At 37.5% G+C, this 13,300-nt stretch overlaps 1 pseudogene; it reads left to right on the forward strand.

Annotated features, from left to right (window-relative positions):
* The first annotated feature begins 373 nt into the window (after nucleotides 1–373).
* Nucleotides 374–13,300, forward strand: part of LOC117422101 (60 kDa lysophospholipase-like) — a 38,724-nt pseudogene continuing 25,797 nt past the window's right edge.

Raw genomic sequence — 13,300 nt, forward strand, 5'->3', positions numbered from 1 at the left:
GCATTTGAATCCACTAGAGGGCAGCACAATACCAATCATGACAAGGGTTACACTGGTTAGCGAATATGGCATTATATACAGGGTGATTAGAAAGTAAGTTTACAACATCAATGATGTGATAAACTTACTTTCTAATCGCAATATATATATATATATATATATATATATATATATATATATATATATATATATATATAATATATTAATTAGTCAATATTACCCTATAAGCTAATTATTACATGCCTTGCAAGGCTGCAGAACATTCTACTGCATGTACTTTTATTATTATTTATAACACTGATAATATTGCTGATGTTAATATTCTTTATGACGCATTATTAAAGTATAAATACAAACTATATGCTGTAAAATGATGTCAGTGACTGGTTCAATAATTCAACCCTATCTGTAACACAGTATATTGAGTGTGTTGGAATGTGTATATTTTAAAAAAAACTAAAACAAAACATAAGGTTGGAAGACCTGACAAAAGGAGCAATTGTGGACTATTATTTAAGATAACATTCAAAGCAACACAGCAGACGCCTCTAACTCGCTAGCTAGTGACATATTTGAGAGATTGAGTCTCAGTCCATGTTGTGTTCCTCGTGGTAGCGTTGGTCGTTGTTTTGAACCCTGCTGTTCTGTTTATCCTGTCTCCACAGTGCTCGCCCTGCAGGCAAATGCATTTGTAAAGGCTCTACGGAAACTGCCCACCCTACATGATGAACTGTACGCCCAGCAAACCAGACTAACCTGACTATTATGATGCCACAGAGAACACTCTGGTCCTGCCGTAAGTGAAGATACAATTTCAAAGGTTGAGTGCCACATTAATAAGCTGTGTTTCCATTTTGAGATCTTCCTTTTGAAAGTAGTGCAGGTTGGAGCAGAGAGATGACCAACCTTTTTGACAACTAGAAAGTTCTTAGAGCCATAAGAAATAACAATAATGTTACAAGAATTAACAGCTTAATTTTTTCCCTGCAGGTTTTATAACTTGGTACAGACATTGCACTGGTTTCAAAATGTAGCCCTTTGTTTTATATTTATATATTTAAAAAAAAAATATATATATAGTAAACCCTTTTTAGGGCAGTTGTGAATGGCAACACTGCCTAACCAATAACAATTGCATGACCAATCACAAACCTTCAGATGCAAGTCATGTGATCTGTTTTGAGGTACCCATCCTCAGTCATCCACAAGGGGGGAGCAGCAATGTCATTTTCCCAGACAAGGTTTGTTTAGTACATTTTTTTAAATTGATTTTATTTACTTGTATTCATTTATTTTACCAGGAAACAACAACATGAGGATCCCTCATTAGTAATACAGGGTCTTGTAATACCTTTAGTTTTTCCATTGCATGGCTGACAGTGTGAATTGGTGCTATATAAATCTGATAGCCTGGCCTGTTCCAACAGGCATGAACCATGAACTTAGCTTGTGTTTGAATGTTGGTTATAAACAATTCTGGAGTTCTCCAATAAGACTCGAAATATAGAGCTCTCTGTGCGCCTGGCAGGTAGGGTCTGCTGTAGACTAACTTGCAGGAGTGCCAAAGCCAATGCGATGCTCCCTCCTGAATCCCCAGCAAAGACTTCACACTGCCAGGGCGTGAACCTGCACTCCCCTGGCTGTATGAGTCACCCTGCACACCACACTGCTGTGCTTTTACTAGGCGAGCCACTCGGGGTTAATTTTTGTCTTTTAACAAATATAAGTCATCATTAAATTATGTTATTATTCATAGTTTATTTGGCAGATACCGTAATCCAAGGCATTATGCAAGCAGCCTATCAGGATCATCACAGGTGTCGTGATACATATTGTGTTGAGACTTGCATATTGTGGCTTGTATTGTGACGTTAATGTATTGTTATACTCCTATTGGGTGGACAGCCAGGGCAGAGCTGTGTTTAATTTGTTCTGGATGGATACGACCATTCCTCAATGAATACTGCCTCTAATTCCTTCAGGCCGGTTTAGGGTGGAAATCTGCGGCAAAGTCTATTATCCGGATTAGCTGACAGTGATCAATCTATGGACCTTTCAAAACAGCGTAAACTGTTCAATGTTTTTTTTCCCCTAGTATTAATAAATCCAACAAAACAAACCTTCAACACTAGTTTTGCTGATTTTAAGATCTGTTCTGTTTGGCATAGCTCCTGTGCGCTCATTATTCCATAGAGATTTCTGTGTGCGTTTGTTTACTTTTTGCTGTCTAAAACTTTTAAATAGAAGCAAAGAGCTGCTGTGTTGCCCCTGTTTTTTTTTTTTCACATCACGCGGCGCTCTTTTTCATTTGCCATTTTTTTGAAACTGTCGCGCAACTTCTGGTGAGGTGGTAAATAAGTGCAAGATATTTTTGTTGTTTCTAGCGAATACGAACATCTGATTTTTTGTATCTGAATACATGTCAAAAAATATTCGTTTGGCTATTTGTCCCTGTACTATTCTTCTTTTTTATTTTTTTATTTAATAATTTGGAATCGCCAATACATTTTCTCATTTTCTCCCCAATTATTGTTTATTTCAACCTGGCTCACCGCTGCCACCCCCGAGCTGACTCGGGAGAGACGAAGACGGACACACGCGTCCTTCTGAAGCGTGTGTCGTCAGCCGTCCGCTGCTTTTCACTCTGCAGGCCCGCCATGCAACCACCTCAGAGCTACAGCGTCGGAGGACCATGCAGCTCTGGGCAACTTGCAGGCAGGCCCGCAGGCACCTGGCCAGTCTACAGGGGAGTGGGGATACATGATACAAAACTAAATAAACATTTTTTCATGTGTTTCCATGACTAGAAGGTGTAGGGGGTATTTACCAGCCAGATGGCATCAGACCAGCAGTGGGGGCTACCTCCGTCTTCTCCATTTGGTCAGGCCTGGAGCTCTCAGCATGCCCTAACTGCCCAGGGCTTCTGCAAAACTGTGAAAAGAAGAACCGACACAGGGAGCAAAGATAAGGAGGCAAAAGAGCCCTTCACTAATTCAAAGGGGGCATCCTGTGGGACGGAATCATGTTCTAGCAACTGCACTTAACCCACTTTCAATACAACTCTGCTAAAAGGGGACGGGTGGCGGGGGGGGGGTGTTGTTTAGAGGTAACCATGTGTCACCCTGCTTGGGAAAGACTGCTGGTGAGTAATTGGAAATATGCAAACAATCTTACAGGTACAGTCCTGTTTAGGTAGCAGGGTTTATGGGCCGCGATACAAGTTTTTGTCTTATTTGTCTGCTTTATGTATGTATGTATGTATGTATGTATTGTAACATGTTTTAACAGTATGTTGCTTCAGTGAGCACTAATATGGAGAGTCGTGTTTTGCTTGATGTAATAAATGTCAGACAAACTTTTTCCCATCTCCTAAGTATATAAGCGTGATCTTGATGTGTTGTGATGCTGGATTTAATGTGATTTATTGATATTCGTGAAGAATAACAATTAATTAATTGATGGGGTATTTATATACAGTGTAGACGCTATGAGAATCACTGTTCTGATTATTACAGACTGATTTTGAAACTGGTTGTAACTCCTTTGTGCAAAGTGTATTATTGCAGTTATATACAGTATATCATTGAAGATGGGTAATTACATTTCTTCCTCCCTTCCTACATGCAACCTATAGTATGGAAGGAGAATACTTAGTGCTGTGTGTGGAGGACAATACAATGGAAAACATGCTCCAAACTATCATTTGGCATTAATGTGTAAACCATCTCTCAGCATAGCAAATAATTATCTCTCTGTGATCAGTAAGTCTTGATTTTGACCGCAACTACTCTCTGAGGTCTTATTTAGGAAACATAACAAAGGGGGGGGTGTTTTTTTGCAGACGCGCTGTTGGTAGTTAGTCCGCAACTATTCTATAGTTAATAGTCAAAAGTATCAGAAATCTGTGGAATGGGTTGCTGACACTCCGGCTTGAGACCTGAGTTGGGTAATTCTAGTATCAGCTATTGGCCACTGAGGTCAAGGATAGGGGTAAATAGTGGCGTTCCATGAGGTGATAAATCCTAGCCAATCCGAGCTTGCAGAAATAAAATACATATTTTTTGCTAATGCTTTTTTCAAAACGGTGCATATGAAATCTACATAGTGAATTGTAGTGCAGATCTGTGGAATTGTTTCTATAGCTGTAGCCTCTTTAACCACACTCGGAACACAATTCAGAATCTCCATAAATGTGCCCCCAGATAACCCAGCCAAGTATGCAAATATCCATCTCTTCCAATGAAACACCAGCGGCAGCACTAGAAGGTAAATAAATAATTGGTGATTTGAATATTATTTGCACCTCCTTCCCCCCCAAGCCCCTCCTCCCACTGCCCTGAGATTATGAACAACATATGCTGAAGGATCGCCTTGCAAGCAGAGGCTAATTAACGGTGTGTCGGCAGGCTTTGCTTGCTTTATATCTCCTGGGGGAGGCCCCCTGCTGCTCTATTGAAACCCTAAAAAGATGGTTTGTCTGTTTCCTTGTTTATGATCGAGTATGCTAATGAACTGTCGGCACTTTTGTTTTTTTACTGTAGAGATTAAGGAAAAAAAGCTTTTCACAGCTGCTTAACCATTATGATTAGCCCAGCACAACCAGAGAACACCATGCAGTCTTTTCATTTTCATTTAAAGTAGGAGGCTAGAAATCCCAAGTAGAAGGCAGGGGGGGTATGGGGGTCCTCCCCCAGCGCGGGTGCAAGTGCAACGCCCCCCACCGAAAATGAATTACAGGGTTTTGCAGGGGTCTAAGTCCTGCATATCCTGGGCCTAAATATGTACCTTAATAGGGACCCAAAATTTAAAATAAGTATATAACTTTTTTTTCTTATTTTTTATTTTTATTTTAGGCGATTTAAGGAGCAAGTAAAAGTTACTTGTGTCTTTGAAAAGTAATTACAAAATAGTGTATTTATATTAGAATTTTAAAACCACAAACTTGTTTTAGCACACAGTAAATCTCAAAGTAAGTAAAGTCCACATATTTAAGCAACTCCGTTTTGGTTTTGCAATAATTACACACAGAAAAAGTGGTGAAAGAAAGACAGAACCAGACAACAATGAAACACAGAAATTATATTTCAGGCACAAAAACAAACAATGTCACATTATATAGATGCTTTAATACCAAGTGAGACAGAAGAGAAAAATGTGAAGCAATTTCAAAATTAAAGATAAGAAGTAGTATTAATTGGTAGTAAATTTGAATACAGAAAAGGCAAGCCATAAGCTGTATTTTGTTTTCTGTTTTTCATGTATTCCATTTTTTCCTTTGCATTTTGTATTAATGCCTACATTTTTTTTACTGTATGTCTATGTTTGCACCATGCCTTTTAGCATCCTTAAAGGGTGTGAACACACCAGCGTTTCGCGTTGCATCGCTATTTATTTATTTATTTATTTTGACACGCAGTAGACAGTGCCACACCAACGCGTCTATACCCAAGCATCAGTTACCTTTCCTGGGTAAAAAAATAAGAAAAAACAAAAAATACCTCATCCCCATGTACTGAGGCTCCAATATTAAGATTTAATTCCCCAAACAAACTTCACTTTGGGGAAATTCACAAAGCTTTTTACTCCAAAGTCTCACTATCTCCAAAAACAGAGTAAAGAATAGTAAAAAACACCTGTTAATGTTACAAAACTAGAAATAAACACCTTTATTGCTAAGGGTCCTTGAATTTAATTGCTCAGTGGTTTATAGTTTTGTAACTTGAAAGTATTAATGCCATCCAGGAGTAAATTGCTTGAATTTAGCAAGTTGAGCTCTGTGTTTGAAGGAAAACCAGCAGACACAGTGTGCCGCCAGGAACAGGGTTGGGAAACACTGTGCTAATTTACCACCCCTGTAAAAACAGTTCAGCAAACATGTCATAATAGATCCCATAGATTTTCTTTTTTCAAGATTGAAGAGGATGTTGCACTATACAATTATTTTATTCTATTGAGCCTGAATTTGTTGTAATCTTATTTTATTTAGCGCTTTTTATGTACTAGAACCTCAAAGCACTTTGGTGCCGTGAATAAAGTACGGCATCTGATGCTGCAACCATTATGCCCTTAACAATAGTCCAACATACAGCTGTGAATGTGTTTTTGTTATTTGTGTGCAATGTATAACTTGCTTCATTTCAAATTGAGACGATAGTTTTGTACTGCAGGGCACTGACGACTCAGATCCATGTTAAAACCACTCGAACTCAACCAACTGGTCCCCTGGCAATATTAAAACCAGGGCTAAATTGCATTGACGTTTATACAGTACCATCGACCGGAATAATTGGAGGTTCTGTAGTGTCCTTTTATCCTGTACCACACACACAAAGCATAAAGATAAAGGGGCATTCAGAACAGAAAATAGGAGGCACTTTTTTTTACACAGAGACTTGTGGGAGTCTGGAACCAACTCCCCAGGAATGTTGTTGAAGTTGACACCTTCAGGAAGCTGCTTGATGAGATTCTGGGATCAATAAGCTACTAACAACCAAACAAGCAAGATGGGCCGAATGGCCTCCTCTCGTTTGTAAACTTTCTTATATTCATAAGAATTCAAAAACAAAGATTGGAACCCAGGATCTGGCTTAGCTTCTCTTGCAGTTGTGTGTGTCCTCCAGCATTCCAGAAAGTTAAAGGCTGAAAATTGCTTGGTTTTCTCTGCCTGTATGTGTCCCGCTTGTCTTTTGTTTTGCATGTTCATCCATCAGTGAATATTCACTTGCTTTTGTTTTTTTAATCTGCTGTAGGCTTTCAAACCTTAATAAGAGAATTATCTACACAGTGATCGAGTATTGTCCTCTTCTGGACTCCTGCAACATGACGACGGATGACTGGACAACGATCGCTAAGGATTTATATGTTAGTTCTGGTGATTGTTACCTCAGATCTGTGTGATTTGTTTTATCTACAAACTCTTTTGATATTGGGGTCTGTTAAGTTGATCTTAGTAATGCTGTTGGAATCATTAAATACACAACACTCCTTGGTGTTTTACATATTTTATTATTATTATTTATTATTATTATTATTTATTTCTTAGCAGACGCCCTTATCCAGGGCGACTTACAATTGTTACAAGATATCACATTATACATTATTTCACATTATACAGATATCACATTATTTTTACATACAATTACCCATTTATACAGTTGGTTTTTTTTGTTTTTTTTTACTGGAGCAATCTAGGTAAAGTACCTTGCTCAAGGGTACTTGATTTTATAGACAGAAATACACTCAAGAGACTCACATGCAGGGTTAGACGTTTGATTTTCATAATCTTGGCTTTACTTGAATGATCTGAACAGTGTAGGCATTTAGATCAGCCAGTGTTTTTATCAATAGACCCAGAGTGTACCAGGTTTCCAGTAAGCGCTCATCTTTTTAAGGCGTGTTAAAGCAATCGAAGTAGCAGGTTTTCTAAAATTCTGAATTAACATTAAAATATAAATTGAGTTAAAGGATGTATAAAGAAAGCAAGAATGCAAATCCTTGATGTGGTGTCTCCTTTTGGAGTAAACATACCTTGACTTCAAGGTGAGAGTTTTCCAACAAGATGCTGTGTTGTCTTCAGATCAGGAGGTCAAGGGATTGACATAGAATAAAATACAGTACAGTATCCTGTAAAATGAAATGCTAGCCATAATCTTTGAAAAACTCAGCAATGTTGACTGAAGTTCAGTCTGATTTCTTTTGAATCAGCGTACTGTAGTAGAAACATAGCTTTTGGGAACTTCATTAGCTTTTCATTTATACCACTAGGTGGCACACTAGCACTGTTTTTCGGCTCCAGTTTTTCTATGGCAGTAGTAGTGGATATCGGTTATTCCCTTTTGACAGTGATACAACACATGTATTGCTAAATAGTACTTAATAGAAAAATGTGCCCAACTAGTAGGACCACAGGGTGAAGGTCTGTAAGAAATGACAAGAGAAGTTGACCGATGGTGTAAGACAGTAGCTGCAGAGGATTGCGAGGACACTGGAGAAATGAGGCTGTCCAGGGAGTTTTATATTAAAGAAAAGTTTAATGCAGAGCAGTCCATAGCGAACACCAGGGAGTTTCTCAGGAGCCTGCCAGTCGGTCGGTGTATATGTACTTTGTGTAAGTATATACTGTATAAGCATGTATTATTATTATTTATTTCTTAGCAGACGCCCTTATCCAGGGCGACTTACAATCCTAAGCAAATACATTTCAAGTGTTACAATACCCAAACACATACCTATAAATAGTAAAACCAGAGAAACTGATAATTTTGCAGTGGTCTCTTAATTTTTTCCAGAGCTGTATATCTACTGATATATATATATATATAATATATATATAAAATATATATATATATATATATATATATATATATATATATATATATATATATATATATATATACATTTGTTATCAATTATTCAGCAGTTTTCTTTTTTTCAGATTTTATATATACAGATGAACCCACTTTATATCATGATTGCTGTGCAGGCATGATTCATGATATGATGCGGGTCATGATATAAACCAGGTTTCACGTTTCCCTATGACAGTACATTACGAGTGCGAGAAAGAAAACAAGCGGTGAATTAAAGAGCAGTGTGAGTGACGTTGGTGTTTTGTAACTGCACTGTATCCTGTTAAGACCGCCTGCGCAGCATTTTACAGGCTGCACAAAGTGTCCGATTATCAGCCGAGATAATTATTGGTTGTTAGTTGCGTTAGAAATCTTGTGGTTACTTAGTAAAGCCTGGCCACGTAGCATTTGATAGGCTGCACAAAACGTGACAATAAGCGGGTTTGTGAGATGATATTAAGAGAACTCATTTCTCAAAGAACCTGTGGTGCGTGGTGAGTGTTTTTGAAAAATCGTAATAATAAACGGCATGAGATTACAAAAATGACAACAAATTATTGTTTAACTAGACTACACATCACTTCAGTATTGTTGTGCTCATTAACCCTGTTCCAGGTTTAAACTTTTATACCATCATTTATAAATAAAATAATAATAATAATTACTCGCTTTTAACAAAAACTCCTGATTGTCCAGCCTTCAGCTCTAAATCATAGTGTGGTGTTCCGTGAGCCATCTGTTGACAGCACTGGTTTAATGCATTATTCCACAGTTAAACCTGCAGCGCACTATACATTATCAACTGCTGTCAGACAGTTTTAGTATTTTGGAACAAAAGTGTCTTCAGTACTGCACTCAGTCCACCGCGTGTGTTTATTTTAGGTGCCGATCTATGAGTTGAAGAATGATGGCCGTGACAACCCTGCTTAGGTGCCCTGCTTATTGCTGGCCAGTTTGTGATTCCAGAGGTGAGCGTCCTGTTGAAACCAGCATCAGAAGTGACACAGCAATCCCTTAAAAAAAGTTTTCATGACATTTTCTTATTACAACACCACTAAGTAATGTCTTTGCAATGTCTGTTTATTCTATATTCCTTTGTTGACCTGCTTGGTTTTAAATGCACGAAATGTCTCATTATTGGTTAGGTCTGTCTATATTTTCACCACAAACTATACAGAGGAAATCGGGTCACCAAGGTGGATGCTGGGAGTTTCAACGCTTTCTCCTCTCCTAACCTCCCTCCACTGGCAAATGCTGAAGTTGATATAAAGTGTAAGGCCAATCTGATTATTCCTTTTTATTGATAGCCCTGTGTTCCATTCCTATCCCAGTGACCAGAAGGTTGTGAGATCCATTACGGAGTTTGTGGTTCAAGCCATCTCAGGATTTTTTAGGCTCAATCAAAAATTAGCGACACCTCCTGGAATGTTTATTTTCCTATATCAACAATCTTGGGACTTTTTTGTTAATGAAACATACCTAATTAATAGATTAATGCCTGTTGATGTACTGTTGAATATAAAAAGGTTGTGAAATCATCTTTCACCAACAAGTGTTAATATTTAATGACATTTCAATATGATATTCTCTATGCTAAATGTAAAAGCCTTATGGGAATATAATTTGCATTATTCTCTGTGAAAATAAAATGAAAGTGTTACAGTTAACTGCTAACAATGTTATTTAGATTATGCAAAAAGAAGTACAAATATTCTTAAAGCGGCTTTTAAAAAGTACCAATTGAAAACTGATTCCTGTATGATGTTAACTGTTTACACTGCATAACATTTATCTTAATAATAATAATAATAATAATACTGTTTTTAGTTAGTAGTTGTACCGTAGATTACTAGGTTAAGCCGAGTAAACCAGTGTTTCAGCTAATACCTTCAACACTGATGTTAAACATTGTCTTATTGCTTACGCAACAGAACTATCACAAGAAAAACTTAACAATTCATTTCCCTACAATGGCTTGACCATCAACACTGAGCTCTGGTTGCCTTGCAGTCCTCTTCGTTATATATCTGTTAATTATTATTATTATTATTATTATTATTATTATTATTATTATTATTATTATTATTATTATTATTTATTTCTTAGCAGACGCCCTTATCCAGGGCGACTTACAATCGTAAGCATCTATGAGTTGAAAGCATCTATGAGTTAATAAAAGCTGTGCTTCTTGCTTGGATTCATAGCTTCACAGTTGAACTCATCACACCTTAGGAATGCATTCCTTATTCAATAGCTTACTTTTTATGACTAGCTTGCTTACCGGGGGCTTTCCAGTCTGTACTGCCTGATCGTGATGCAAAAAGGGTGCTGTTGAACTGGGAAACTGAGCTCCCTGCATCAGAAACACAGCTCTATGATCTAGTCTGTCCTTTTTGCGAAACTAGGATGGACTGGGGATGTACAGTATTGCAGCAATCAATTATTTATTCTGCTGAAATGAAGACAAAAAGCAGTACCATATACTTTTTAGTTTGTTCAATTCACATCTCTCACTGTCATTATTAAAACGGGTCTATGTATACCAAGATTATGCATTTGTCAATAAGAATACCTAGAAAGGGAGAGCATGTTTTTTATTTGAACAGTGGTATTTAGATCACTTGCATATGTAACAGGCAGTGTTGTGTGATGCACAGATTCTGACCCATATAGCTATAGTTAAAAGCTAACCACAAATGCAGAAGAGCCTGATTATAAAATCGTGTGCTAAAAAAGGAATTCCTATTGCAGTAATATATGAATAATGCTCTCTTCAGTTCTACTGCAAAGTTACTGTTTCCAAAATAAATTGGTGTTTCTCTCTCTTCTAGTTAACTGGGACACGGTTTGGAGAGCCAACACAACCAAAAAGTTTTTGGTTCAGACTAACATGAACAGGAATATCGGACTCTTGCGCATCTTCCCTGGAATTACCTCTGAGACTGTAAGTGCCAAATACTGCTTTCACACCTGTAGTGTAGGCCTGGCAATTGTGCCGAATTGTATAGTTGTTTTGTGGTATTGGTTAATACAGTATTAAATACATAAAAGGATAGTAATTAACCTGCTTCATCACTGAGCCCCTTTAATATTTCTCAATCATGGAAGTTTTTATTTGTTTTCTGCATGTTTTTCTTTTCATTAAGTAAAAAAAAAACATGGCTCTCCCAACCAGCAGGCATGACTTTAAATACTTACATTTAAAAACCCAGATGGGGAACAGTGTGAGTGGAAGTTTTATTGAATGTATCTTTCAGAGTGATCTGCCAGCCGGCTAACCAGCTCACTATAGACAAGTGCCAGGAAATGGCAGCAACAAAATTGCAAAAGGTTTTTCTGTTTTACTGATTTGTATCGCCGTAAAACCGGCGTTTAATTTCCTGATTTTATTGCATCAAACAGGATTGGTTACACGTCTTAATTGTGCTCATGAATGATCTTGTCAAACAGATGGAAGACCAGTGGGTGGCAGATTTGTATTAAAACTCAACTGATAACGTTCCTCCGAGGGGCCATATCACTGGCTCACGTGCGTGCAGAATCATAGCTTTTTGTAACAAAAAAAACCAAGAATGAAATGCAAGAGGTATGAAAATACTTCAATCTTATACAGTATAAGTTAATGTTCTATACTAGGTCTGTGTCTAAATGATAACACTGATGAAGATTAACTGAATTGTCTTAAGATTTATGATTATGTTGGTTAGCTGCTTTTTTTCCATTCACAATCTTGAAAAGAAATACGATGTGCAAACCAGCAATAAGAATTATGTGATTTAACTTGCCATTGCTATTACACTAAAATGAATTCTTATCTGCTGTGCACCTCCATTTGTAGTAGAGGTCTCAAATGTTTTGGAAAAAACAAGATAAAGAATGTTTTGTCATTTAAAAAAAAAATTTTGGTACTATAGAATACTTGAGAAAGCTCCCAGTTTGCTTGCTTTATCTGGGGTAATCTGCTGCTGTATTAGTTTTCTCGGTAGTGTCTTCAGAGTCAAATGTTACTGGCTGCAAAGTAATCAATAGGGAAAGCAGTTGGTTGGTTACTGATAGGGAAGAAGAGGCCATTTCTCCATCTAGCTGAAGTGATGTGCAAGACTACCATAAGTAAGTGATTGAATGCTAGTCCGATGATCCACATTGACACCTTTCTTTTTCTTCCCCTAGGTCCGTGCTTTCCTGCAGTCCCCCATGGAAGCTATAGTTCTGGAGACGTACGGCAGTGGGAATGCACCTGACAACCGTTTTGATCTGCTGGAAGAGATTAAAAAGGCCACCGACAGAGGGGTCCTCATAATCAACTGCACCCAGTGCCTGCGGGGCTCAGTCACAGAGACCTACGCCACGGGAAAAGTAAGAGATGAAAATGCACTGGAAAGGGTTGTGGTGTTTTTTGTTTGTTCCAAATGAACACAACCAATAACCATTATAGATGATGATCTCACAGGGCCCATTGTGTTGTACAGAAAAACTACATTTTTGTAATGTTTTTAACTATATAACATTGCTGTTGCCCCACCCTGAGTATATTTAAAACTGACAGCCTTATTAATAAGCTCCTGGCAGCTAAAAGGAATATACATATACATATAAATTATACCAGTCAGCTTTAAAACTACAGGAAAGTCCACTTTTTGCTTCAGAACTGCATAAAGAAGGAAGGTTGAATGTAATGTATTTAGAGATAAGAGAAAAGATAACTGAATCATATTCTCTGACCCATAACTGACAACGTTTCTTTTCAGACCAAAAATCTGTTGTAGACTAAGATGGTAAAATGAGAAAAGTCACTAAATAGATTAATGCCATAGTTTACTGTCTAAGCATGTTGCAGATCTAACACTATCCTAGTGGAAGACATAGAAATGTATTTTAGATAACTCTCTGGATTTCATCAACTAGCATTGAATGAGAGAAAGAACATAGTAACTAACAAAATCATAGCTTTG

This window comes from Acipenser ruthenus, chromosome 18, assembly GCF_902713425.1.
Source record: "Acipenser ruthenus chromosome 18, fAciRut3.2 maternal haplotype, whole genome shotgun sequence".
In the NCBI taxonomy this organism is placed as follows: domain Eukaryota; kingdom Metazoa; phylum Chordata; class Actinopteri; order Acipenseriformes; family Acipenseridae; genus Acipenser; species Acipenser ruthenus.